This window comes from Propithecus coquereli, unplaced genomic scaffold (genome assembly GCF_000956105.1).
Source record: "Propithecus coquereli isolate 6110/MARCELLA unplaced genomic scaffold, Pcoq_1.0 Scaffold14, whole genome shotgun sequence".
Taxonomy (NCBI): Eukaryota; Metazoa; Chordata; class Mammalia; order Primates; family Indriidae; genus Propithecus; species Propithecus coquereli.
The window spans coordinates 739,302-767,205 of NW_012138302.1; the positions used below are offsets into that span (position 1 = coordinate 739,302).

The 27,904-nt window shown below is 39.0% G+C and overlaps 1 pseudogene; it reads left to right on the forward strand.

Annotated features, from left to right (window-relative positions):
- Window positions 1-9,482: 9,482 nt before the first annotated feature.
- LOC105806236 lies at window positions 9,483-23,802 on the forward strand (annotated as a pseudogene).
- Window positions 23,803-27,904: the final 4,102 nt, after the last annotated feature.

The window sequence follows — 27,904 nt, forward strand, 5'->3', positions numbered from 1 at the left end:
AATAGATGACCTGATGGAATCCAAATTGCCAGGAAGGTGTGGATGTCCCATCAAAAGAAAGGAGGATTTGGGTATGGTTTGCTCAACTGAGAGCTTGGCCTAGAAGCTGGAAGGGAATAAAGGTTCTGCCTTAGTCATGATGGTTAGTACTTGAACATGACATGACTCAAATTCCTGGGCAGCATGTGAACCCTGGCGAGAAGATGGGCTGTGTGTACACCATCTCGCTCATCTCAAATACTATGACATGAGCCTCTGCAGTGGGACTCATATAAATGAGCCACCCCCATAAGCACCATGGCCCTGCCGAGGTGCAGACCTCACCATCTGTGCTAAGTGTAATACCAGGGTTGCCGATACATGCTGGAACCACCCGCAGTCACTAGCAAAGTGAGGATTCTTCCTCTTTTTGTATACTGTTCATTTGGCAGAGAAGTCCTGAAGACTGTATATATACTAATCTCCTGTTACTTCTTGGTATTAGCATAAATATTTACTTGGGATGCAAGTGCCCTAGATATAGAGTGAGACCAACGTGCAAATCCCAGGTCCACCACCTCCTTATATTAATATGATTTTTATCTTTCTGAGTTTCGGTTTTCTCTTGTTTAAGTAGGTATAACAATAATACTTCCCTTACAGGTTTCTTTTAAATATCAAGGGAAATAATATTTGTGAAGCATAAAATACCATAAAAATTTGAATGAATTCTCTCTTTTTTGCCATTGTTAAATTACAAAGACAAATAAGAACAACAATTTTATGAGAATAAAGACTCCTCTGAAATTCTCATTCCTCGGAGATATTAGTCAAATGTATTCCAGATGGCTAAGTCATTTTCTTTTCACTATGACCATCACGCTTTGTTGTTTCTGGTGGGGACCAATGACAATAGGATTAAGAGAGAAGCACGAGCCACAGGTGAAAGAGAAAGCATAGAAAAAGTCCTTGTGTGGGCACTTCTAGGTGAACAATGTTACAGAGATGGCCCAATTAGTGTGAACTTTGTAGAAAATGTTAAATGATCCTCAAAGTGACAGATAATACATTTTGATTCAGTGTGGTAGGAAATATCTACTTTTAAATGAAATGATTTAGGGATCTATTTTCAATTTGAGACAAACCCATAATTCACAGGGGCTCATCATAAATTATTAGCACTTAGAATCTTGTTTGCAGCTAATATAGGAAATTGGAGACATTCTTCAAGAACACTTTGTATTAAGTTGTAACTTCTTTTCTGAAAGCACAGAATGTAAGTGACTGCCCTACTGGCATGAACTTGGATGTCACCTTCAAATTTGTACTTGATGATTTCAAGACAGAATATATGTTTTGATAAGTCCAACATTTAGCTTAAACCAGAGACAAACTCCTAGAAAAAAAAAATCTATTTCAGCATTAATGGAATAAATGATACCCTAATGACTTAAAATAATTAATATAGCTCACTTTTTGTTATTCTTGAGCTTGAACTTATTTCAGCTGAGCCCATAGTTTTTGTTGATTTACAGATGTTGCTAATCAGATTGAAATAAGGAGTTTTATATGGGGGTTTGATCATAGTTACATCCTAATCAGGGAACCAGTTGAAAGAATATGAATGAGTTATCACAAGCCAACACCATAGCTAGGAAAACCTTTCAAAATGAATTTTCTAATGATGATGATAATTAGTATCATCTTACAGGGTCACTCTTAAGTCAGATTCTTTTTTCTCTGTATTTATTTTATTTTTTTAATTTCCCAGTGAGCAAATCCATTTTGACAGTTTATTCTCCAATTTCATTTACTGCACATAGCTTGAAAATAATTTTTAACAAAATGGGAGATAAGAAATTAACAAATAGTTATTGTTCTTTTCTAAAAAGTTACTGAAATTTTCTAATGAGCTAAAGATAATTAAAAACACAATGGGCTAAACAGGAGTGAAAGGGGAAAGGTGAAAAATGCAGATTAATTTCAAATACAACAACCAATTCTTCCATACACACCGCCAATTTATCCTAAAAATAAGAAATTTAGTAGAGTTTACAAGCAAACGAGAAAATCTCATATGTTATCAAATTGAAAAATCACATTCATATCATTTCTGCTAATGGTCTCAATTGTCCCCCAGTTTCCATTGTCCCTCACCTCCTTCAATTGCTCATTGTATCTGCACCGTTACCACAACCTCCTAGCAAGTCTCCTACCTCTGTCTCCTCTCACCGAACTTCCATCACTGCCATCTGGTCATATTCCCACCTCAAGTCAAAACCCCAGATGGCTTCTGCTGCCTGTAGATTGAAATCTCAACTCTTCAAGGACTCCATACCAAGACATTGTCCAACCTTCCTAGTCACATGCTCTTCTTAGATTCTAATGTTAATAATCTATCTTAGCCTTATTAGAAATTAAGTTTTGATTAGATTTGATTAAATTGCATATGTTTGCCAATATTATCTCTAAATCATCTTACACAGTCCCTGGAAAATAGTAGGCATTAATAAATTATAGCTGCTATTGTTTCTGTTATTAGTGTTATTATTATTACTTTTCTCTCTGCCTGGAGTGCTTCCTCAAGTCTTATCCTTTAAAATCCCCCAATTCCAAAGACCAACTCACTTCCTTATTGTCCCACAGCACAATATTGAAATCTCTTTTATAAATCATATATCTTATAGCAGTGCTTTTTTTAATCATCTATCTTTACATCATGATGATGAACTTCTGGACAATAGAACCATATATCCCCCTTAGCATTCCTCATACCTTCTACAATGATATTTTATATGTAGAAAGTACTCAATATATTTTTTTGATTGAAGGTATGGCATAGGAAAACCAATATAAGTTATATAATTGCAAGCTCATTTTACAAAGCATGACTATGATGACCAAATATTGTATTGTCCCAAACAGGGACACTGAGAGTAAGAGAAGATATTACTGATAATTATATGGGGACAACACTGGAATGTATGGTAGTGTATATAGGAGAATACTCCATGAAAACAAAGGTGAATATTGCAAAGATTATTCTAATTTCATTACCTCCTTCCTCTTTGTCTTGATGAAACCAACCCAGTTAGAGAGAAGGTTGAGTGTGATCGGGTTTTAAAAATATGTCGAAGCACTAACAGAAGCAATTGGGTTAAGTACCACAGTTTGAAGGTTCTTGGAATTGGCCTAAGTTGACTAGACTACAGAAGATTGGAATGAGCTCTCTTCTTTTGAGTGCCTGGGATGGAGAGTAAGAACAGAATTTTAAAACTTTACCTCCTATATTGGTAAAGACAATTGGTAAAGACACGAAGGAGTGTTCCAGGGCACAGAAGTGGACTCCCTCTGGAGTATAAAACTTTGCCTCAGCCTCTCTCCTCTCTCACTCCAGAGCTTCTCAAGCTGAGGCCTTCATGGCTATGTGCATCTTTCTGTTTCCATCCTCCTCTCTTCTTATCTTCTAATGCTGGGTGCCTATTTTTAAAAGGTTTTAGTTCACCCTCTGTACATCCTGAATGACCATGTTCTCAGCCCTAGTGGTGTTGCCCACAGAGTGTGGAGGAAGGGCCTTTTCCAAAGAGGTGTGTGGAACCCCGTGGTGGACATGGCCCTGTGGTGGGTAGGGCAGGAGGTTCAGTAAGTCAAAGACTCCACAGGATCTATGCTGGAGTCAGAAGACTCTGATGAAGTAAGAAGCAATGCTTCCTGTCCCAGTTCTCCCAGAGATGGGACCTTAATTGAAGAATCAGTGTTGCCCTTTACACTCACTGGGTGAGCATCTGTTCAGTCAGCCAGTGTCCAGCAAGAACACAGAGTGACCCTATCACACATGGTTCCATGCAGGGCCATTAGTGTGGTATAGAGGAAATTCCAAGACCCAGAGCCTAGGATCTAATCTAGGCCAGCCACCAACAAGCTGTGTAACTTGGAAAAAATCACATAACAATCTTGTGTCCTAATTTATAAAAGACAGTAACAATCATTGAATACTTCATCATAAGGACTACATGAGGGCAGATGTAGAATAACCTGTAAAGCTGTAAATCACTTCAAATGTCTCGTCCCTTATTATTATTAAGACCACTTTATTCCCTATATATTACATTCTGAAATCTTTCGAATATAATTGTTTCTTTTAAGTACTCTCCTGAGTACAATTAAGCTGTTTCTTTTCATGACTGCCATTTTTTGGCCACATTACCTCAAGACAAGTATTATTACTTAATGAAAAACAAGTAAATGGATTTTGCTTTTCAAATTAAGAAAATTAACTTGAGATGATATGGCTTTTGACAGCAATAATGCTTGTGAGCCAGGCTGTCTAATTTGGAACGCAGGAACACTCAACTATGTAGGATTTAATTGATTCTGGAAAAAACAGTGCATCGTTTTGAAACACTATGGTATCTTAACGTATCTAATTTCATTAATAGTTTTAGGGAAAAATACCAGACCTTGGATCCAGTTTGGCTCCTCTAGTCAAATGCTCTGTGACCTCTGGAAAGTCACTTAACATCTCTAGATTTGAATTTTATTTGCAAATCACTTGGAGTAGATAATATCTAAAGTCCCTTCTCATTCTAAAATCCAGACAATTTTACAACCATTACAATTTTAAAACCAATTTGCCTATGTTTTTTTCTCTTTTATTAAAAGTAATAAATGCTTGGTTGGGATTAATTTACCCAGCATCAAGCAAATGACAGCCCAATGATGGTATTTATAAAATGAAGTTGTCAAAAAGAAAGAGCAACTTTTCAGAAAAAGAGTACTAAAGTGCAATTAACTTTGAAATAACCTGCTCAGGCATGGCTCACAAATTCTACCCAATGTAACATTCTTGAGACTATGTGCTTAGTATGCAAATTAAAATCATCATTAAAAAAACAGTTGCCATGTGGTGGCTTTATGATTAATGATTTCCATGGCCAAAGGGAGAGATCTTAGTTAATTAGCTTGCCTGATCTTTTGCTCTGTGGACCTCCTGGGGTAGAGCTGGGTGCAGAGGTGCTCCCCTCTGGGAGAGGGAGGGATCCTCAGTCGTAGGTACCAAACTCTTCAGCTGACCTTGGTGATCTGATCTCATCCACCACCTCACTCCATCCTTTTTAGCTGAAGAAAAGTCATTCCTTGAAAAACAATGTGATAATGGTCCCAGTAAGAGAAACAACTTGTTGTTAGATCACTATATTTGATCCTTATGTAAAAAAAGAAAAAGTAATAAATTGTGAAAATAAAAACACTTAGCAAGAATTAAGGAAAAAGTAATGGAAATTCCGTAATAGTTTTTGTTTAAAAGGTCAAAGTCTCTACACTTTCTTCATCCACATTTCCCTCTCTGCTTTTGCCTCTTTGTCCCTATCTTTACGGTAGATACCTGAGTATAGTGGAAAAAACAGTCACTTGGCTTTCTCACTAACTTGTTTTATAACCTTGGCAGGTGATACCTCTCTAGGACTCAGTTTCTTTGTGTGCAAAAACGTTTATAGCTTTAAAAACTGCTCAACTCAGTAACTCCATAACTGCTTATATTTTACTGAAAAAAGAAGCCAAAAAGAATATTCATGAAGTCTCAGGGTCAGGGCAGTTGTAGGAAAGAAATTGATAAGGCAAAGAAGATTTAAGAAGACAAAGCAGAGATGGTTGAGGGATGGAAGCCTCAGTCAAGTGGTCTGTAACCAGGTCAGCAAGACCCAGAGGATAGCTGAGCTGTTAGCACTTTCACCTGGTCACTGTTGTTTTTACCCTGGACTCTTAGATTATTCAAATAAGTCAGTTATGAAAGTTTTAACCCAGTCTCATCTTATTCCAGTCATCTTTTCCACTTCTACTTTCAGATTGCTGAGCTCTCATGTAAACACACACACACACACACACACACACACACACACACACACATACACATTTAATCACTTGGACTGATAACACCAAAAATCTGTGGTCTTCAACCCTTCACCAACCATCTTAAACCTCATGACACCTTCTCTCTCTCACACCTACCTCTGAGCAGATAACTTCCCCTTAACCTTATAGAAAATAATAGAGATTTTAAACCAGGACCTCTTTAATGTTTCCCTTTCTATTAACTCTTTCCTCCCAGCATATGAGAATGGTTGTTTTCCATTCTTAAAAAGCATTCTCCTGCATTCTCTTGTGCTTACTCCCATGCTCCTAAGAGTTTGTTGCTCTTTCTTTCTTACCTTCTATTTACGTCTGAGTCAGTTTCTCTCTGGGTTTGGGTTCCCTCAGAATCGGACTCGGGGAAAAGGATTCAAGTTCAAGTAGCTTATTTAGAAGATCCCAGGAAACACATGAGGCATGGAAAAAAGTAAGATAGGAAAGAGAAGAAAGCCAATACAGAGTGTGTAATCAAACCATCACTTTTATGCCAATAATTCTCAAACATATACTTCCAGGTCCCATTCCAAGTTCTAAGTCCATGTTTATAAATCTCCTGAATGCTCCTAATTCAATGTCTATGGCAACTGAAGCCCAACATCTACAAATACTGGTATCATGGATTCAAAGTCCAGCTTTCTTAATTCCTACATATGTGCCATTGAACAAATTATTTAATCTCTACAAGCCCCACATTATTCTTCCATGAAAACAGGAATAATAATAGTCTCATTAATATAAGTTTGATGACTGAATGAGGCTGTTTGTGTTAAGCATTAAGCACAGTGCCTAGTATATAGCAAGTGATCAGTAATCATTACCTGCTATTATTAATGTAAAAAGGACTTTCTCCACAAAGTAATTTCTTATCATGCATTCCCTACCTTTTTTAATGGCATTGCGATCAACCCACTTGCACTAGAAATTTTCAAATCATCCCAGAATCTTTCTCACTCTCAACATCAGGTGCCATATTCTGACAGTTCCACCTCCCACATATTTCTTAAATTTGTCATTTTCTCTTCATCCTTCTTGCTCTGCCTTAATGGCAGCCCTTATCACTTCTTGTTAGATTAGAATCCTGTAGGGTATTCTCCCGGTCTATACTGTCGAGTATAGTGTCTGACACAAAATAATCACTTAATAAATGTTTGAATGAATGAATGGATATCATAAAACCTGGTCTATCATGACAAATGGTACCACAATCCATTTGGATGCCTAGTAGCCTTCCTTTATTCCATTTCTTCCTCAACAGCACACATTGAATCCATGAGTAACTCTGTTACCTTTACCTCCAAAATATACTCAGAGTCTAAGCATTTCTCAGCATCTCCCCTGCTATAGTCCTAGTTTATGATCAAACTCTTATCTTTCCCCCAGAATTTCCTCCTCTTACCTTTCTATATATCCGTTACACAGTAACTGGGGTGATCAAAGTAGAAATTTTATCTTACCACACCTCTGCTTAGTAACTTTCTATGGCTTCTTGGATAAGTTCTTTAATATCATCTATGAGGACTCTGAAGTTCCGCATTATCTTCTCCCACCTTATCTCTTTCCTTACTTCTCTTTCTATTTCCTTTGGCACAATGGCCTTTGTAGTGACCTGGAACTCACCAAACCTGCACCTTCAGCAATTGCTGTTTTCCTGCTTGGAACATTCTTCCCCTGTGTCTTCGCACAGCTGCATCCTTCTTACCATTCAAGTGTCAACTCCCCACACTTATATCACTATCTAATATATATCTTTACATCTTATTATCTATCCTCTTTGCCCCACTCTTAGAATATAAGCTACTTGAGGCAGAATTTATGTCTCATTTATCATTGTCTCCCATAACCCCGAACACTGCCTAGCATACAGTAGGAGCTCAATAAATATTTGTCAGTAAACATCTATTGAATACTAACTCTGTTCAAAACCAGGCTCTTTAGGGCACTGAAAGAGGTAAGAAGAAGTTAACAGATATTAATATCAACAACAATAACAATAAGACCCTAAATACATATAGATAAGGATGAGAAATAAAATAGCTAATTTGTCAAGATGATGATTCTGTGTTTCTTTTGGACAGATGTCTTAATTATCATTAAAATGTGGGAGGAAAAAAGTACTAAAACGCCTTACTAAAAAGTACTAAAATGCAAAAAGTGAAAATTGCTATGTGAGTGCTATGATAAAATATCCTGCAGCAGTTCTCAAAAGGAAAAAATCTTTTACAGACAGAGTGATCTGAGAAGTAGAAATTTTAGAATTACAATGTTAACATCTTCATGAAATAGAGTATTCAAGGTTCTGACTTTTTGATGGGCTGAGTTGAAATAAGATGGGAGGCACCAATTAGCAGATAGATGAGGAAGATGCTTCTGGTTTTGGGGGTTCAGGCTGCTCATCAGATTGCAAGTGGCAAAGCCACTTGTCACAGCCTTCCCATTCCACTTAACCTGGAAACTCTGAGCAAGTTTCTGAGGTTCTCTTGATTTCCCTTGAGAGTCCCCGTACCAAAAACAGCTCTTATGGTAAACTTGAGCAGAGAAACAAATTGGTCTGAGAACACTCCCATGATTCCCATTACCAGAAAAATGCTGCTTCTTTTAATTATAGCACAGATTTCAAGAGTGTTATTTCAAGACAAAATGGAAAAAAATCTCTATTGGTATTTTTTTTTAAAAAGGAAAGGGGCAGGAGAATGAGCTCATCGTGTTTCGGTGCTGTCATGACTGAGGAAGGGCCTCAGCCGTCCACAGAGGGAGGCATTCGGTGTCATAAACCACTTCTTGAATTCTACTTAGGTCAATAATGATACAGTGAGATATGCAAAAATCACTCTACAGATTAAGAGCTCATGTTTATATGGCTTAACCAAACTTAAAAAAATAAATCCCAATAATTCTATCAACAACATTATTATACAAAGTCAGAGAAACAGCTTTATTCTCATTCCTCTGGACTAGACAATGACAAATCAGAGAACTCAGAAAAATTAGTGCTAGTAATTTTGTATTTCTTCTTCCCAAATATTAGTAAATAGAAATTTTCTATTTTTTTAGACTTCAGCATTGATGTTAAAAAGTCTAAAGCAGTTGGCTGTTGTGGCAGAAATTGCTAGCTGATGACATCGATATTTCCTCTCCTTTCTGGATACCAAGGTAAACTGTATTTCCCAGCCTCCTTCATAGTTAGATGTGTTCATATGACTGAACTGTGGCCAAAAGAATGAGAGCAGAGGTAATGTATATTCTTTTAGGACTGGTCGACGAAGATTCTCTTGTGTAATTTTCATTGCCCCCTTCCCTTCTGGTTTGTTGTAAATGAGCACAGTGACCTTGTAAGCAACATGTTGATGTTGTCAGAGCCACAGGATAGAAGAACCTGGATCTCTGAATCATTTGGTGGAAAGCTGCTTGTCAATCAGGATTTTACCTAAGTGAGAAGTAAACTTCTCTCCTGTTAAGCCTCTGAGATATGGGGATTTATCTCTTAAATTAACTAGCATTACTTTAACAAATACAGCTGCTTAAACTTGCTGCCTAGAAATTAAAGGTCCTATTTGTTCTGTCACAAGCTTTTCATAAAAAGCACTGAGGGGGCCCGGCGGAATGGCTCCCGCAAAGAAGGGTGGCGAGAAAAAGAAGGGCCGTTCTGCCATCAACGAAGTGGTGACCCGAGAATACACCACCAACATTCACAAGCGCGTCCATGGAGTCGTGCCCCTCGGGCACTCAAAGAGATCAGGAAATTTGCCATGAAGGAGATGGGAACTCCAGATGTGCGCATTGATACCAGGCTCAACAAAGCTGTCTGGGCCAAAGGAATAAGGAATGTCCCATACCAGATCCGTGTGCGGTTGTCCAGAAAACGTAATGAGGATGAAGATTCACCAAACAAGCTTTATACTTTGGTTACCTGTGTACCTGTTACCACTTTCAAAAATCTACAGACAGTCAACGTGGATGAGAACAAACCACTGATTGTCAGATACCAAATGAAGTTAAAAAACCAAAAAAAAAAAAAAAGCACTGAGAATTTTAAAACGTATCTTCAATCTTATAATCTTACATTTTTTTCATTTTTATGTAACTTTCCAACAATAATTCCCAACTGGGAACATTTTGTTTCCGCTAACATTATAGATTGTATAACTGCCCAGAAAGCTAAGAGCTTCCCAACTAAACTTTTTTTTAAGTCCTATGAATTTGTGCACTGATGAGTTTTTAGGCCAGTTAGTTAACAACGAAAATCAAATACTTACATAATTCAGAACTGTGGGTATATATTATAAAGGAAATAAAGATAAGGTAAATTCATTATGTTAATTTGAAGGTTTGTAATCATTATCCCCAAATGGCATACAGAAATAAACACCTCTCAAAAACTGTTTCTGAAATCAGGTCACAAATCATCATTTTCAAGCAGCTGATAAAAAGATGTTTTTTATTTTTTTTTTAAAAAAAAAGGATACATGACCAGTCCTCCAAATAGTGAAAATACATATTGTTATCCTTTCATAACCACATGGATTGATGTCTTCAGATACTCATTAATTAAAGGAAGATAATATATCAAAAAAAGAAGTTCTATCCAGAGATACAGTCATGGGTTATGGTAAAATTCTCAATAGAAGAAGTTTTTAATTCTTCAATCCTATAATTTTCTTTTTTATACTGGAACCACATTTGTTCCTGATTCCAAAAACAAGATTCTCTTCTTAAGGAGTTAATCAATCATACTTCTAAAATTGTACTGTACAGATGAGAAAACAAACTGTTCTCTGGTTTACAAATTGAAGGTTATGGAAATAAATTTCAAGGTGTTGACTCATGCATGCAGTTATGCCACTCTATCATAAGTATGTCAATATTTATGAACCCCTGGGGGTTTACAAGTAACATGAATGGGGATTCTTGGTAAAGAAAGGCAGAGAAGGTCTTTTTAGCAAAAATTTAAAGAAGGACTAAACTCCTGAATGCAGTGAACAACTTTCTTTAGAACAGAGATTATAAAACTCAGTTCAAAGTATTTTTATAACTACTATCCTAGTGTAGACATCAACAGATTTATTGTTATCTGTGCTTTCTCTCTGGATTAATCAAGTCACACATATGCCAACACAGCACTGCTTTTTTAGTGTCCCTAACATTTACAAAATGGAGTTGGACATTACAGAGCCCTCAGTAATAAATTACTAGTTGGCATGAGTTCCCAGCTGCCTCTCATGGCAAATCCAGTTTTGCTTCAAATCCTTTCACTTATTCTCATCCAAGTAGTGCTTTCCTTCCTTTACCCTCCTTTATTCCTTCTCTCCTAGTTCTGCTTCCCCTACCGCATCCCCTCCCCCCTACCCCCGACACACACAGTAAAAGCTAGGATTTTCTGAAGTCTTTGCTATAGTGTCCTGTCCAGCTCTGCCCTCCAGTCTCTCCTCATGCTGTTTTCTCAAACAAAGCTTACCTGGTGGAACACTGGCCTAGAGTCAGATGGCTTCAAAACTTTGCTGCTTAGAAGTAGGCAACCTAAATTTTCTTGGCTTTGAATTTTTTACAATATGTAAACTGGACATGAATATACCTATGTTAAAAGATTAGATATAGAAATAAATAATATTTACAAAAGCACCTAGTAGAATTTCTGGCACATAGTAGGCAGTCAATAAACGTTAGTGTTTTAGTTTTTGCTACATATAAATTACCCCAAAACTTAATAACTTAAAACAATGATCACTTATTATTTTCCATGGTTTCTGGGGATCGAGAAGTGATGAAGAGCTCAGATGGGTCACCCCTGCTCTCATTCAGTTGCAGTCAGATGCCAACTGGGCTGTAGTCACCCAAAGGAAGGGGAGGATCCACTTCCAAGATAGTTCACTTGCGTGGCTAGCAGGTTCATTGGGCCTGGCTGTTAGCAGGGGAGTAGTTTCTCTCTACGAAGGCTTTTCCATAGAGCTGTTTGAGTATGTTTGTTTATGGTGGCTGGTTTTCTCTGGCATTAGTGATCCAAAAAACCAAGGTGAAAACTAGTCACACACCACCATTTCAACCATATTCTATTGGTCACACAGGGACAGCCCTGATTTAATGTGGAAGGAGTCTACACCAGAGATGTGGCTCATTAGAGGCCATCTTGGAGCTGGCTACCATAGTTAGACATGGATTTCCTTAGAGGATTGCTTGCCAATTTCACCTTGATATACTCCTTTTTAGACCAGTTCAGCCCAACCTATCTCCCTTTACCTTTTTTTTTTTTTAAAAGAGAGATGAGGTCTCACTCTGTCACCAAGGCTGGAGTGCAGGGACATGATCATAGCTCACAGTAACCTTCAATTCCTGAGCTCAAGCCATCCTTCTGCCTCAGACTCCCAAGCAGCTGGGATTATAGCTGCACACCACCATGCCTGGTTAATTTTTAATTTTTTTTAGAGACAGGGTCTGGGTATCTTGCCCAGAGAGGTCTTGAACTCCTGGCCTCAGGTGAGCCTCTGACCTCAGCCTCCCAAGTCACTGGGATTCCATTACCTTTCTTGTTCTCTTTCTCCCTCTCTCTCTCTCTCTCACATAAACACACACACATACACACACACACACACACACACACACACACACACACACAGAGGACTAGAGGACTAGCATCCACATCTAAATTTTGCACATACTATTTTTTAAATTGGAATTATCTCTTTTTTAAAATGAAATTTTTCATTTTAGAGTAGTTATATATTTACAGAAAAGCTGTGGAGATGGTACAGAGAGTTCCCATATTCCCCACATCCAGTTTCCCCTATTTTTTAGGCAGTGGGTTGGAAGATAGAAAGAGTGATGATAAGTCAAGATGGAACAGTGCAAGCAGAAGCCCTAAGACCAGGAATTAATCTACTTCAGTATCTTGTAGGTAATAAAATCCAGCATTTAAATAGAGATTCAGAATGACATAAACTGGAGAACTAAATGAATCAGATGAAGTTGCTATTCTACTTATTATGAATGTGGAAGGAACAGTTGTTATTATTGGAGAAATTGTTTTAAGAAAGTAAAGTAATAAAACCAGATATGAACAGATAACAAATTTGGCAACTTTATGAGTCAAAGAAGCCAAGGTTGAATGACTTGTTTTCTAATACAATTAAGGTAGAGTTGAATTAAATGATCTTTGCAATCTCTTTTAGGCCTCTGCTACATGATTAAATAGAAAAGCAGTGATTGCAAATTTTAGGTAAAGCAATGATTTGACTGAATAGTTATTTAGGTTCTGTGAACCAACACTTCATCTCACAGAAATAATTATTAACATCAAACGGACGGAGACTCTTTATTGGAGTAGAAAAGCAGTTTTGTCTCACTAAAAGCTATAATACACGATGTTTTTAAAGTGATTTGCAATATATACAGTCAGATTTCATTTTATTCCATGAGAAGAGCAGGAAAGTTATTATTTCCCATTTACAGATCGGCAAACTGAGGCTGGAGGAAAACTCTGAATAGGTGTTAGAAGTACTAGACCAAAGGACCAGGACAGAGGTTTGTGGGTAAAATGAGAGGTATCACCTGGAAGGTCTGTCCCCTGCTGTGGAACCCAAGTGTGTAGATCTTCAGTGACCACCATGAGTTGAAGAGCATTAAGCCTGAGTGGTACTGACTGAAGGAGGGAAGCTGCTGTTTCAAAGTACCTTCCTTTCTCTCTCTCTCTCTCCTCTCTCCTTCACCATACACACACCTTAAGTTCACTCACACTTAATGCTTTTTTGTGCTTTGACAATGTTGAAAAGCAATGAGAATGGGACAAATTCTACAGCAGACCCAAAAGGTTCTTGAAAGATTTTCCTGTCCCCAGGCCCACAGTCCTCCAATCTATCATTCTTGGTGATCAATCTATCATCCAGGCACTGGTCCCCCCCATAAAAAACCACACATGTCTGAACATGTCAACCCCATCCCTATCTAACTCCAAATGCACATCTAAATGTGTCATCTTCATCCCTGCATAAAAACCTTTGATGGTTCTCTGCCATCAGAGAACCAGGTTGATTAAGTCAACCTCCTTAGCTTGACGTACATATCTTTTAAATATCAGGTCCTAAAGTTCGATTGGAGCCTCATTCCTCACTACTTTTCATCATAAGTACTACACTCGGCCATGTTGGGGAGTGAGAGAAGCTGGTGTTTAGAAACACGCAAAATTCTTACTTGCCTGGAATTGTTATTATAGTCACAGCAGCAACTACTGCCCTATTTTTTGAGTGTCTACTCTAGGACAAGCATTGAACTAGGTACTTTACATGTTATATTTCAGTTAAAGCTTATAACAAGCCTTCTTCAGAGTAATTATCCTCAATTTCAGTTGAGATTACAGATTTAGAGATTAATTTCTACTTGAGGACCCACAGCTAATATGAGAGAGGATTCAAGCTAAGATCTGTCTCAAAAGCCTATTTTCTTTCCCGTATGTGGTATAGAGTCACAAAGAGCTATGTCTCTGGAGGCATCTGGCACTGGGTTTAAATCTTAGTTCTGCCATATACAGGCAAAATAACCTTATAAAGATTGATTAATTTCTCCAAATCCCAGTTTTCTCATTTGTAAAAATTAGGATATAATAAAGCACCTGCCTTATAAAACGTTCATGAGAATCAAAGAAGAAAACAGGTGTAAAGTGTTTAGCTGTTAGCATTATCACATCTCACCATCTTCACTTGGCAAACTCCTATTTTTTAAGACCCAGTTCAAATGTCAGCTCCTAAATTGACACTTTATCCAACTGTGCCAGGTGGAATTGTTTTCTGCCAAGTTCCCATATGACTTTAGTCTTATAATTATTTGCATATTTTTTCTGCATTGGAAAAGAGGTTCTGGAGGGTGTAAGTTGTGCTATCTCAGTCTGGGTTTTCCCCTAAAGCAAACTCTGAGCCAAGGATATGACTCTTTTGAGAGGTGCAAGGAACATGGGTACATAAGGGAGGAAGCAATCAGAGAGAGAAGGCAACCATTAAGAGATTTGTTATTAAGTCAACCATCATCACGGATAACAGATAATTACTATCTCACAACCAAAATCTGGTAAACTGTGAAAACTAAGTACTCAAAATTACCCTAGCCAAGAAGGTAAAATCTGGGTATTTACAGTAATACACTGATTAGTCATTGGTTATGGGCTACCCCTGTACCTACAGAGGCCCTGCTGGTTTAGGCATAGAGGGTTCTGGAAGCCTGAGGGCAGCTCTCCAACAAAGATGCTGGTGCTGCCTTTGCAAGCCAGGCTGCAGTATGGTGAAGGGATCTGAGAGAATCAGGGAGGAGCACTGGCAGTGTCTGCTGTGTATGCCTTACACTTCTGCATTATCATTTACGCACTCATTCATCTGCCCTTGCTTTTTATTAATCTCCCTTCACTTGAACTTTTCTTGTACAATGGCTAGTATGCAGTGTACAACCTATAAATGATTAAAGAAGAGGAGGAAGGGGAGAGAAGAAATGGAAAGAGAAAGGAAGGGGAAAAAGGAAAAGGAGGAGAAAGGAAAGGAAGAGAAGTTCATGGATAGTAAGCGAAGAGGAAGGAAAAGATGCAAGGGAGAGGGAGGCTGAGGCAGGAGGATCACTTGAGCCCAGGAGTTTGAGGTTGCTGTGAGCTAGGCTGATGCCACGGCACTCTAGCCTGGGCAACAGAGTGAGACTCTGTCTCAAAAAAAAAAAAAAAAAAAAGATGCAAGGGAGAGAAGGGAAGAAAGGGGAGAAAGAAAGAAGAAGGGTAGGAAGGGGAGGATAGGGCCTGTGCCATGACTTGGAATGGAGAACTCTCCCTTCTTTTTACCTCTCAGGGTAGCAACAAATAAAATGTATAAAGATGCTAAAGAAATAAATAATTCCCAGAACAGCACACATAAGGTTGTCTAAATGTCAACGCAGGATATTTAATTAAATATGAGAATGAATTACAGAATCAAGAGTTATAGTCTCTTTCTTTTTCTTTACCTGATCAAAAGCCAAAAAATGTTACTATAAGATTGGTAAGAAGCCTTGACCCTTGGCATGTATAATTTGAGAAAAGATTCTAAGAAAACAAGTGAGGATTTTTTTTCTTGCTGTATTAGGTAATGAGTTTTATAATGGAAGCACAATTGCAAGTTACATAATCAAGTAGGTCAGAGCTATTGATCTGCCCGGTGATGAGACTTCCTGAGCAAATCACATTATTCCAAAAGTATAGTTCCAAAGCTAACAATGGCAAAAAGTGTTACTTGTGTTCTGTACCTACATTAAGATTGGGCTCCTCATTTCTGCACATCAAAAATGTTAAGTGAAAAAAAAAATGTTAAGTGCATGCAACTTTGAGAAGCAATGTGGTATTTGGACACAGCTCTAGGAATTAGGTCAAACATTATCTTTGACTATCTACGGGACCTTGGAATCACTGCATAAATTCCTGGTGTCTCAGTTCTATCATTTGTAATATTAGAAGATTGGCATAAGTCAGAAGTTGTCAGTGCCTACTGCATGAAAGATAGGGATGATGATGAACTGGAGACACAAACCCCATCTGAAGGGGCAGCCATTGCTTAGGTCCAATCAACTGTGAGCAAAATATAGCCCACGGATTGTTGGTCACCTCTGGATTGCATGAATTTCAAATACCCTTCCATTATTCACTGTTTTAAAAAATGGCACATGGATACATAACTATTCTTCTGAGACTAAGATGCTTGCGCATAGTGCTGCTCCTCTCCCTATCGTGCTTTTTTCCTCCAAGGGGTTTATGCACCTTGGCCAGTAATCAAGAATCTTTCTCAGAGAAGAAATCATGCAGTAATTTTGGGACCCTCTTTCCTGATGACCCAGCTCTATGTCCCTGAAACCTAAAAATCAGTGGGATAACCATCCCCACTTTGGAGACATTTCTATTGCTTACCCTAATGTAGGTTATCTTGAAATTGGATAGGTCCCTATATTTTTCTGCACTCTGGAACCTTGTTAAAGTCTCCCTTAACATCTTTGCATCCTCCCTGATCTTTAATTAGGATTGGAAAGATTGACATCTTTGAGGTCCAAGTTACACCTTCAATCCTAGAGGATGCCACTTAAAATTGGTTAATCATTTCAAGTGAGGGACAGAAAGCACAATCTAGACATAGGGAAAGAATCCAGCGAGAAGGAGTGATAGAAAATACAAAAATAATAGATACCACAAGGTACCACAAAGGGTGGAGTGGCACAGCAAAGGATGCCTTGGAAAAGAATCTTTTTCTTTGAGATAGATGGGACAGATGAGAGCTCTGAAGTCAAACTGTTCAGAAGGGAAGAGAAGCCCAGATGGCAGGTACCCTCAATCTTTCCTGTAAAGTAAGAGGTAAGACTTTGTTCAGGAAGTGAATGCTAGTAGGGTAATTGCTGAGGAGGGAGAAAAAGATTGGATTAAAGTTCTTTACAGAATGTCATAGGTAAACAAATGTAAGTGACTGAAAAAAAGGTCAAGTTCATTTAAGATTTAAAAGATTTGAAGTAGCAAGAACCCACCTGGAAGAAAAGAAACCAGCTTATTGCTCTTCACTAGGAAGGTGATTAGTAACTTTATGATAATTAAAGAATGAAAATTTCCCTTTGCTCACTCTAGCCACTCCCTAGGATGGGAGAAGGGGAATTTTTGTTTCGTAGATCTTGGACGCAGCACTATTTTAAGATGCTGAGTTGCAGGACTCAGTCATGCCCGTCAGTGGCCCAAATGGAGTAGAGATGAAGGCTGTATGTATTGAGAAGGTCAAGGAACAGAGAGGCCAAGAGTGGAAGATGCTAAAATTACTAAGGAACATAGCTGTAAAGGACACCATAAAACAAGTGTTAAGACATTTGGAAAAGGTAGGAAATCATTCTTGCGGTTAGCTGTGTCTAGGGATGGTGTAGGGAGCAAGGAGCTTACTATCCTAGTTTTAAGAATTTGGACAAATGGCATAAGGAATGCCCCCAGAGGAGATAATTGTCAGGGAAATGGAATTGTTAGCAAGAAATCACCACTTCATTTGGTGAGAAGATAAAAAGAAATGAACTAATAATATTTTCTGGGCATTGGGAAGGGGTTTCAATGGAAAGGGAGAACAGAGGATCATGGAAGCAACGGTAGGGGCCACCAGGACTAAGCTATTAAAAAATGAGAAGAAAAAACTGTAGCAAGGAGTGGCTTTTAAATCAGACAGACCTGGTTTTGAATTCTGGCTCTGCCACTTACTAGCTGCAGGGGTTGATCATATCTGAGAAACTTTCTAAATAATACAAAATATGAAACTAAAATTAGGAGCAAACAAAATTTTTATTTAGAGAGAAAAATAAATCAAAACAAAATTTTAGAAAACTTCAAAAGCTAACAAATGCCCGAAACATCTCAGTATTCAGAAAAATAGCAATATTTTATTGACTAATTATTCGACAGTTATATATACTGCATGACTTATACATAATACATTCTGTTCTATATTTTTTGCCAGGTAATTCTTAAGTCACCTCTATTTATGACAATGTTTTTTCCAATATCATTTTCTATTGTAAAAATAAAAGGAGGATTCAGTCTTTCCTCTAGCAATTGATATAATCTTTCTTAATGATTGCTTAGAAAAGTGTCTTTGGGACCAGGTGCAGTGGGTCACGCCTGTAATCCCAAGCACTTTGGGAGGCTGAGGTGGGAGGATCACTTGAGCCCAGGAGTTGAAGGCTGTAGTGAGCTATGATCACGCCACTACACTCCAGCCTGGGTGACAAAGTGAGATGTCATCTCTTAAAAAAAAAAAGAAAAAAGATAAGTGCCTTTGGGCTCCATAAGTCATTATTGGTAATGCCACATAAATTTTTAGAACTGTTGGCAAATTTGGGAAAACCTGGATTAAACTCCTCCCATATGTCAAATGTAAGATTTGGAGGGATTTTCCATAGAGTAGCGTTTGACTCCACACACCTTAAACCTTGTCTTTCCTCTCTTACCTGCATACTCCTAGTGCTGGCTGCTGTAGGTCAGATCCATTCTGTGATGCAACTTCTGGTCCTACATCCCATGTCATGATGCTAGGTGTGTTGGCACAGTGAATTCCTACACAGGAGTGGCCCGTGATAACTTAACCAAATGTAAGTACATCACTAAACCCAAAGTAAACGTATCCTCAACTCAACTTGCCCTTAGCCATCTCCTGGAAACGTCCATGGCTGCTCCAATGCCACGAGGGGGGGTGTGAGGAAGTTGGAGAGAAAAGAGAAAACAGCCTTAACTGATTTCTATTAAAATATCTTACTTTTGCATATTTAGCACAAACATAACCATGGAAACACAATGCCAGGGTTTCTTACATGGCCTTAGAAGCGACCCATGCCAAGCAAAGGAGCCAAAGCCTAAGCTGTGTTAACTTTACAGTGAATCTACTGCTGACTAGTTGTGTGACTTCATGCTAGTTACATAACTCCTCTAAGTTCCATTTCTCTATCTCACAGGATGATAAGGCAGGTGAATTGAAGGAATGCATGTAAAGTGCACAGTTCCCAGCTTATGGTAAATAATCAGTAAATAGCAAATGAAAAATACATAATGACTAGAATTTGCAAACCAGTAACATCTTATTTTGCATATTTGATCGTAGTAGGTGCCATCCAAACTCTTAAAGGCTATGAAGGTTTTTTGTTTCTGTGGTTGTTTTTCATTTAAAGACAGTTGGGGTGGGCTACTTGAGTGCTATTTACTATCCCTGTGGAACTGGGAGCACCTTGGAGTATTATAAGGGAGAGCTTGGAATCTCCAGGGTTGGGGGGCAGTTTTAGAGTAGAGCAGCGAGAGTAAAACAGCTTCAGTCCATAAGGAAATCCTGCCTCCGAAAGGATGCCCTCTCTTTTTACCTTGCTATCTGTAACAGGTGTGTGGGCTCAGATATGAACATTTGCTGTATCTTCATTACTTCCTGACATAAGAGCAGGAATGAATGAACAAATATATATGAACAAACATATCCACTTTTTGAGCAGCTTGGTGTGCCAAGCATTGTGCTAGTCCCTTTCTTACTTGCCATCTCATTTAAGCTTCACAACAAGCCTGTGCCCATGAATGTCCTCAATATACAAATGAAGAAACAAACATAGGGAGAGGAGATCAGCCTTCTCCAGCCACAGGTGGAATATTTTGTGTACAGTAGAAAAGTCCAGGGTGATAGAAGCTCTGCTCTGTCTCTGGGTTCTCAGCTACACTGCAGAAGTGCCTGAACCAGCTAGCTTGGCCACCCTCCTCTCTGCCCTGCTCCTGGATCCAAGCCAGCACTTTAAGCCAGTCTCCAGAAATCTGCATGTCAGGCCAAGAAGGACAGGGCTAAGCTTGATTATAAAGAGAATGAATACCAGGAACAGGGATGGGAGTGGGTAATGGTTAAGGGGTTGAAAAAGAGGAAGGGATGGTGATATTCAATGTGAAGAGAATGTTAGATGGAAGTCCAAATATTTTAAAAAATATATTTTGGATAATGGTAAGAGTAGCATTCCTACCTTTCCCTCCCAAATCTTGAGGTAGCATTAATCAGAATAACTGCTTTATTTTAGTTTTTTAAAAATATAATTTATGTGATTCTGACATGTGAACATCTGTATTTGTAAAGCAGGTAAATTAATGGGCCATTATTTTCTTCACTAAAGCATTCACTGCCAAATTTCTTTAACCAGCCAGTACCCTCATAACATCTGCAAATGGATTTGTGTTTTTAAAAGATCTATCTATTAACCTAAGCAGCAAGGCATACATCAGATCATCAAAGTCTCCCGTGCCATTTATGATGGTACCTGCAGCTGAAGACTGAGATGAAAAGTGAAAAAGCACTGAAATAATTTTATTTCTGCCCTTTCCAACTCCTCAAACTGACTGTTAGACCCCTGGCTGACAGCCACCTGACCATTCCTTGTCCCTCTAGCATAAGAGGTGAACAGGCAAAGTAAGAGGCATTATTACGTGTGGGTGGGGAGAGGGAAAGGGCCTCGGGTTGTGTTCCCTGGGAGCAGATCCTTAGACAAGCAAAATGTTTATGAAAGAAAGGGAAAGGGAGATTTCAGACCATGATTCAGGGCTGGCAAGGTCTCCGCCAACCCTGTGGGAGCCCTAGGGCAAACACTGACCCACACTGGGCTGAAAAGGACAGGACCTTATAGGTCCACCTTGCTCAGTCATTGGATGCCAGCCACCCAGGAAGAAGGAGGCCTTGTTCTCTGCAGTTAAGAAAAACTCTGAGGAAACCAGTGATTGGAGGCTCTCTGATACCGGCTGTTGTCTACATCTGGGCAGAAATGTATTCCCTGAAGAGGGATCTGGAGGGCACATTTCAGTGTCTTTCACAGTCCACCCCTTGTACTCCCTGGCTCTCCTTCTCCACATATATTTTGGCATCAAATCCTCCGCGACTCTGGTGGATCTCTTCCTGAGAGAAACCTAGAAAAGAGAGGGTGGTGGGACAAGCTGTAGAGGCCACAACTAAAGTTGGTCTCAGGGTAACAACTGGTGCTCAAATCCCTCCACTCAACTTCCCAGGGCCCCCTTACCCTCAGCCACCACCCCTGCTGTTCTCCACAGCTGACCTGGCGGCACAACCCAAATCCTCATTCCCGACAGGTCTGAACCCATCAGAGTGCCCTGCTTTGGGCCAAAAAGCCCCTCCTCTTATACCCCTCCCTTGTCCAGGCACTGGCTGGGGGCAGCCCCGGGGAGAGTAGCACCCTGGCTCTTTGGAGCTGAGGCAGACCAGGAAGGCGCAGTGGATGAGGGCTGTCTGCTGACCACATTCCTTGCAGCTGGAGGGCAAGTCCTTCCTTGAAGGCAGACCTGAGCAGCATATTTCCATATCTGCCATCGGGAATGCTATTTTTAAGCATCTCTAACGAAATAAGAAGGAAACATAATTTATACTGGAATAATAATTCACCTATTATCCAGTTTTTGTATATTTTATTTTTATTTTTAAATGAAACAAATTATAATGATTTTTTAAAATTTTGCTTTAGGTTTCTCTTTAAAACCATATATCTCTGGGTTAGTAGGTAGAACAGAACAGGATGAAATGACCATCTGGCTCTTAAATAAATAAGTGGGAGTTTTTGCTTTAGTAGGTAGTCATTGAGTTAAAGAACACAGGCCCTTTTTGGTGTCTTTCTTCATTCCTTAAAAAAGGAGGCATAAATTCCATAACCAAAGTGGCCTTCTTTGGATGTCTTTCTGATAATAAGAGCTTCACAGTGAATCATAAATTCCTGACAAAATTGAATGAGTGAATGCTAGGAATAGGTGGTAAATCAGTGGAATAAGAAGACAAATTGCCAGAGAGAACTGCTAAAAGAAGCTCCAAGTGATGAAGACCTTTGTCAAAGGGAGAAAGGAATGAGAAATGACCTCATTCTCCAATAAAAGGGCATCAGAATCAGAACCAAACAGGCTCTTAAGGGGGTGAATGTGCTGTTTAACTGCCTGGGAGGAGGCTGTGCTCGGTGTGAGCGCCCAGGCAGGCTCACCTCAATGGATGCGGAGGCTTCTTGAAGATGCTCTCACAAGCAGTAGTATCCCTTCATTCACGCCCGAGCGTGGGACCTAATGGGGCTAAAGTCCTGTGAATCCACTGAGCTATAAACTATGTTTATCACTCTCAGCATAGTTGATGGACTACAATGCCTTGCAAAAACATGAATATATATACTCATGCATACATACTTTATATACATATGTCTACAAAGTTTGCCGAAAAAAATTCCAGTGTGATTCTCAGGAGAACACAGATACAAGCATGTATACATAGAGATATCCATGATGGCAAATGAATGAATCTATTTCTGTTGACCAAATGACTCTTACCGAAGTCCTGAAAACAAATTAACCTTTAAAAATTACCATGTCAAAACCCTTTGGTAGGGGATTATTATTGAATTCTTTAAGGGCAGGGACTTTTTACTATTTCTTATTGGAACTCCTAGAGTGGTGCTTAGTATATAGTAATCACACAATAAATGTTTGTTGAATGAAGGATAGATGGATGATGAATGAAGGACATTTGATTAACTACAAGCAGAATAAAAAAATGAGTCAATCTTTCGGAGCTACAGTTCTGACTTACTTCACATGGCCCGAATCAATGCCACTAATTTATTAAAATATAGGGATTGTTAGAATTGGAGTGGACTTTATGAATCATTTAGTTAAATCTTCTCATTTACCCATGAGAAAAAGTGAGGATTGCAGGGGTGAAGTGACTCACATAAGACCACTCAACTAATTTGTGATCCGACCTGTTCTGGACCCCAGGAATTCCGCTTTGAATTCACAGTTATCAAATCGTTATCAAGAGCTCTTTAATTGGTTCCATGTAGACATATTCATCTGTGTCTTGCCATATGTGTGAGTGTATGTGTGCGTGTGTGTTTGGAGGGGTGAATATGCAATTTTCCTTCTATTTTCAGATTTCTTCTTGTTTTCCCCTTACAACATCACTCGTTGTTGTGCACGTGAGTGTGAAACCCCTGTCTCTCCTGCTCCCCTTGCCTGCTCATCTCTCTTTGAATATTTTCTTTTGGTGACTCTTCCAGAATTAACTTCGTTTTAGATTCTAGTAAACCTGATCTTTGAAAATGATTTGGGCCCGTGTCTTACGTGCCTGTTCTGTTTACGGTCTCTGCACAATGAACACTTCAATCTTTCGCTAGTACAATTACTAGATAAAAGCCACATCATCGCATGCACTTTGCCGTTAACTTTCCATCTCAGGGGCCCTCTGCAGCCTTTCAGCCGAGTGCCTGCCATCATCACGAAAGGGTCCCAAAGCTCGGTTACAGAGTAACGACCTCGACAGCACTGTGCCGGTACCAAACCCCTCTTCACTGCTAGTTACAGAATTTGGTTTTGTCTGGTACTCTGTCGCCTGTAACACAGAAGCTGGCCTTCAGTGACCTTCCTAGTTTTAATTTTATTCTTATTCTCCTTCTCCCCTTATTTCTCTTCTTCCCCTTAGCCTCTGTAATGCCCTGTTTCCAGTCAAGTTCAGCTCAACTTTCACTTTCTTCATTTAACTTCTCATTCCTTCTGACAGCTCATTCTTTTCCTTTGTTAAAACTGCACTTTGCAGAATGTTCTCAGTCTGTACTTGGGGTTTTGGTTCGTGCTTAGTCAAAAGTACATATTTTATTTCTAATTATAAAGTACGACTTTATGACTTGAAACAAAATATTCATTGTGCAGAAACTGCTGTAAGTATTAGGGACAGAGCAGTAAATGCGGTCCCTGCCCTCAGTGGAGCTGACATCTGGGAGGGGAGGCAGATTAGAGTAAATGCACATTCAGTAGAAATGAGCCAGTGATCCTGCCGTGAGGAAAAATAAGCAGGGGGAGGAAACAGAAGAACAGGAGAGGTGAAGGGGCAATACTTTTGGTGGAGTCAGGAGCACCTCTGTGAGGATTTGACATTGAGCAGAGACAGGAATGAATGAAAGGAGTGGGCTCTGCAAAGACCTGGGGGAAGTGTGTGCTGCACAGAAGGACTAACGAACACAAAGGCCAGGCTGTGAGGCGGAAACAAGCACGGTCATTTCAAAGAGAAAGAAGAAGGCCACTTGGCCCGAGGAATGGTCAAGAGGGGAATGGTAGAAAGCTGGCCAGGTAGGTCAGGGCCAGATCTCGCAGAGCCGGGGTAAAGATTTCAGCAAGCCACTGAAGAAGAAGAGCAGAACGACATGGTCTGAGTTATATGCAGATCGGACTTTGCTGGCTGCTGCATGGAGAATTGATGCGGGGGATGAGCAAGAGTGGAAATGTGGGGAAATATTTCATATTTTTGATTTAGCTTTAAAACTACTTTATTTCAAAAGAATTGTGTCCTTTGAATTCATATGCTAAACTACATCGTAATAGAGAATGTGCATGTGTAAAGGGAATTTTCTGAAAAGCTTCTTTCTATACAAACTGAAAGTACCTATGCAAGTTTTAAATATGCAATGCTGAGAAGCTCCCCTCCAAAGTCCAGGCCTTAAAATTTTAAAAGGCGGCTGGCCTTCTCTCAATGTAAACACAATTTAGGACCATTGTTAGTAATGGGTAGGTGCTGTGAGCCTCACTCCATTCTCTCAGCTGTCAATGTTTAATGTTAATAAGGCAAGGAACAGGATGAGGTCAGCTTCATAAGAAGCTCTGTGTTGTTCTGAGAAGGTGGTATTGATTTTTAGTAGCTTGGAAGCTGCGGCGATTTGCAATAGCAGCTCCCTGGACTGAGAATGAAGAGACTCACAGTCAAGTTCTGGCATTATCACTTCGCTGCCTTGTAGCCTTCAAGTCATAGGACCTCTGTGGAATTTCGTTTTCACACATTTGCAGTAGGGCCAACACTATGAAGCTGGCAGGACTATTTTGAGGATTCTTTAAAATTATATGGAAATACTTTTTTTTTTTTTTTTTTTTTTTAGACAAGAGTCTCACTGTGTTGCCCCGGCTAGAGTGCCGTGGCGTCAGCCTAGCTCACAGCAACCTCAAACTCCTGGGCTCAAGCGATCCTCCTGCCTCAGCCTCCCAAGTAGCTGGGACTGCAGGCATGCGCCACCATGCCCGGCTAATTTTTTCTGTATATTTTTAGTTGTCCAATTAATTTCTTTCTAATTTTAGTAGAGCTCAGGCTGGTTTCTAACTCCTGAGCTCAAACAATCCGCCCGCCTCGGCCTCCCAGAGAGCTAGGATTACAGGCGTGAGCCACCGCGCCCGGCCCTATGTGGAAATACTTTAAGGTCAATGAAACAATATACATATAATTTCTATTTTGAATTATCAATATATCTGTCAAAAACTACAGAAAGATATGCTTTATGGATAAAATTGAACTCAAAAGAGATTCAAGGGCAATGTTGATTTATACAGCTAAGGAAATTTCTAAGTCTTAAAATTATTTATGTTATGTTATTAGTATGTCATAAACTCACAGTGGATAATATGGAGCCTTTCTACAACGGACACTGACTAAAACATGAGAATAAACTGGTCATTCAATAAAGGTTAACAGGTTTTTAAAAAGGGGCATGTACCTATACCAGCAGGTACATTGAAAAAAGCATTTAAAAATGGTTTTGCTTTTTGTTTGCATAATATCTTATTTCAGAATAATTTTGAAATGACTTCTGAAACGACGTCAGTAAAAATGATATAATTAAGGAAGTACACCTAAAGGGAAAATGAAGGTAGAAAAGAACATGAAGCTGGGAAGGAGTGTCATTACAAACAAACAATGCTAAAAGATGCTCGCTAAGGATTGCTCATGATTTGGTTCCGAACTTCTTAGAAGGCCCAGCGCAAAAGGAAACATGAGTTACGAGTCAATGTCAATTTTACAAAAGCCAACCAACTTGCTGCAATGTAGGAATTTCTTTTGTTGTGTCTTCTTTTTCCCAAAAGAAACAAATTTGTGTAAGTAAATATAACCCGAATGGTCTAATTGACCTTTCCTTTTCTCCCTTAAAATGCTGAGTTACTTGCTTGGTAATGGGTCTTCAAGTTGAAAATCAACCTCTGCAATCCACTGCTGCCGCAGAGATCACCTATGACTTAAGAGGCATTTCTACAAGCAATCTAATTTGTCAAAATAGCTGATGACCTGGAAATTTATGATGAACAAAATACAGGGAAGTAGGAGAGTCACACAATGGAAAGGGTATCCAGTTAAAATCTGGAATTATGGTTTTATATCTGACACCATTGCTAATTACTGTTAATAGTTTTAATAGTTTTAATACCCCAGGACAAAAAAAAAAAAACAAAAACAACTTTCTTAGCCTGCATTTTTTAATCTGAAAAATTCTGATTTTTGAAATAGATGACATCTAATCTGCCTTTCTAGCTGTAAGAATCTGAGTTTGCAATTATAATTTGGAATCAAAGAAACAAGGCAGGTTGTCTTGAAAAAGGAAAATAACATTCAGAATAATAGTGAGTACCAGAATTCCAGAGAAAAAGATAACAAAAAACAGGAGAAATGGCTGCTAGTTGTTAAAGCAGCAGGTCAAGCCACAGATCTTCAACCCTGATCCGCAGGTGCAGGTGGAGAACCTGTTCCTCCCTCCCTTTGCCCTGCCCCACCCAGGATGCCTGTCCACTGTAGGGTACTGGAGGTTGGGGTGGGGGTGAGGACAGAGAGTCTTTCAAACGGCAGAGACTGGTGCATTTAAGAGCACGTGCACAGCGTCAAAAGCAGGGAAATTAGGTTCTATGTGTATACCAAATGCTACCTTTGTACCTACTTCCAAAATGCTGGACGCCAGAATACTCATCTCTTAGGAATGAGCCAAGCTCAAGAGAAAAACCGAAAGAACTGACATCACAGATTCCTCAGTAAAACACCCCACACATTTCACTACACAGACATCCAGTCAATAAGCTTCATCCACCTGCTCAAAGCTTCCAGTCAACTTTCTAATGCAAATGGCTTGTGACCACCAGACAGTACACAGATAAAACACAAGTAAGCATAAAACTGTGACTTGGATGAAACTTTTTTAAAAACCAAAATATTGTGAATAATGTGAATATGGATATATGAGGTATATTCATGAGATATGAACTATGAGAAGATAATAAACCTTTCGGGAAAAACAACGCTTTAAAGACATACTTTCAAAGGAAAAAGAAAAGCTGTTAGACATTAAAATAAGATAAGCAGAAACAAAAAATTTAATAGAAAATCTGGGAGATAAAGTTGAGGAAAGCTTATAGAAAGTAGAGCAAGAAATCAAAGCTACAGAAAACAGAGCAAGCAAAGAATAGAAAAATTAGTAGCATCGGTCCATAAAATCTAGCAACAGGGAACAGAAAATGGAAGGAAGGGAACTAATACACAACTAATTCAAGAACTTTTTTTCAAAATTGAAGCACAGTATTTCCAGACTGAAATTGCCCACTGTACGTTCACAAAAATGAAGGAGAAAAGACTCACCACAAGATACAGTAATGTGAAATGTAAGAATACCAAATATAAATTAACAAAAACAATAACCAAAGTATCCAGATAAATATTAATAG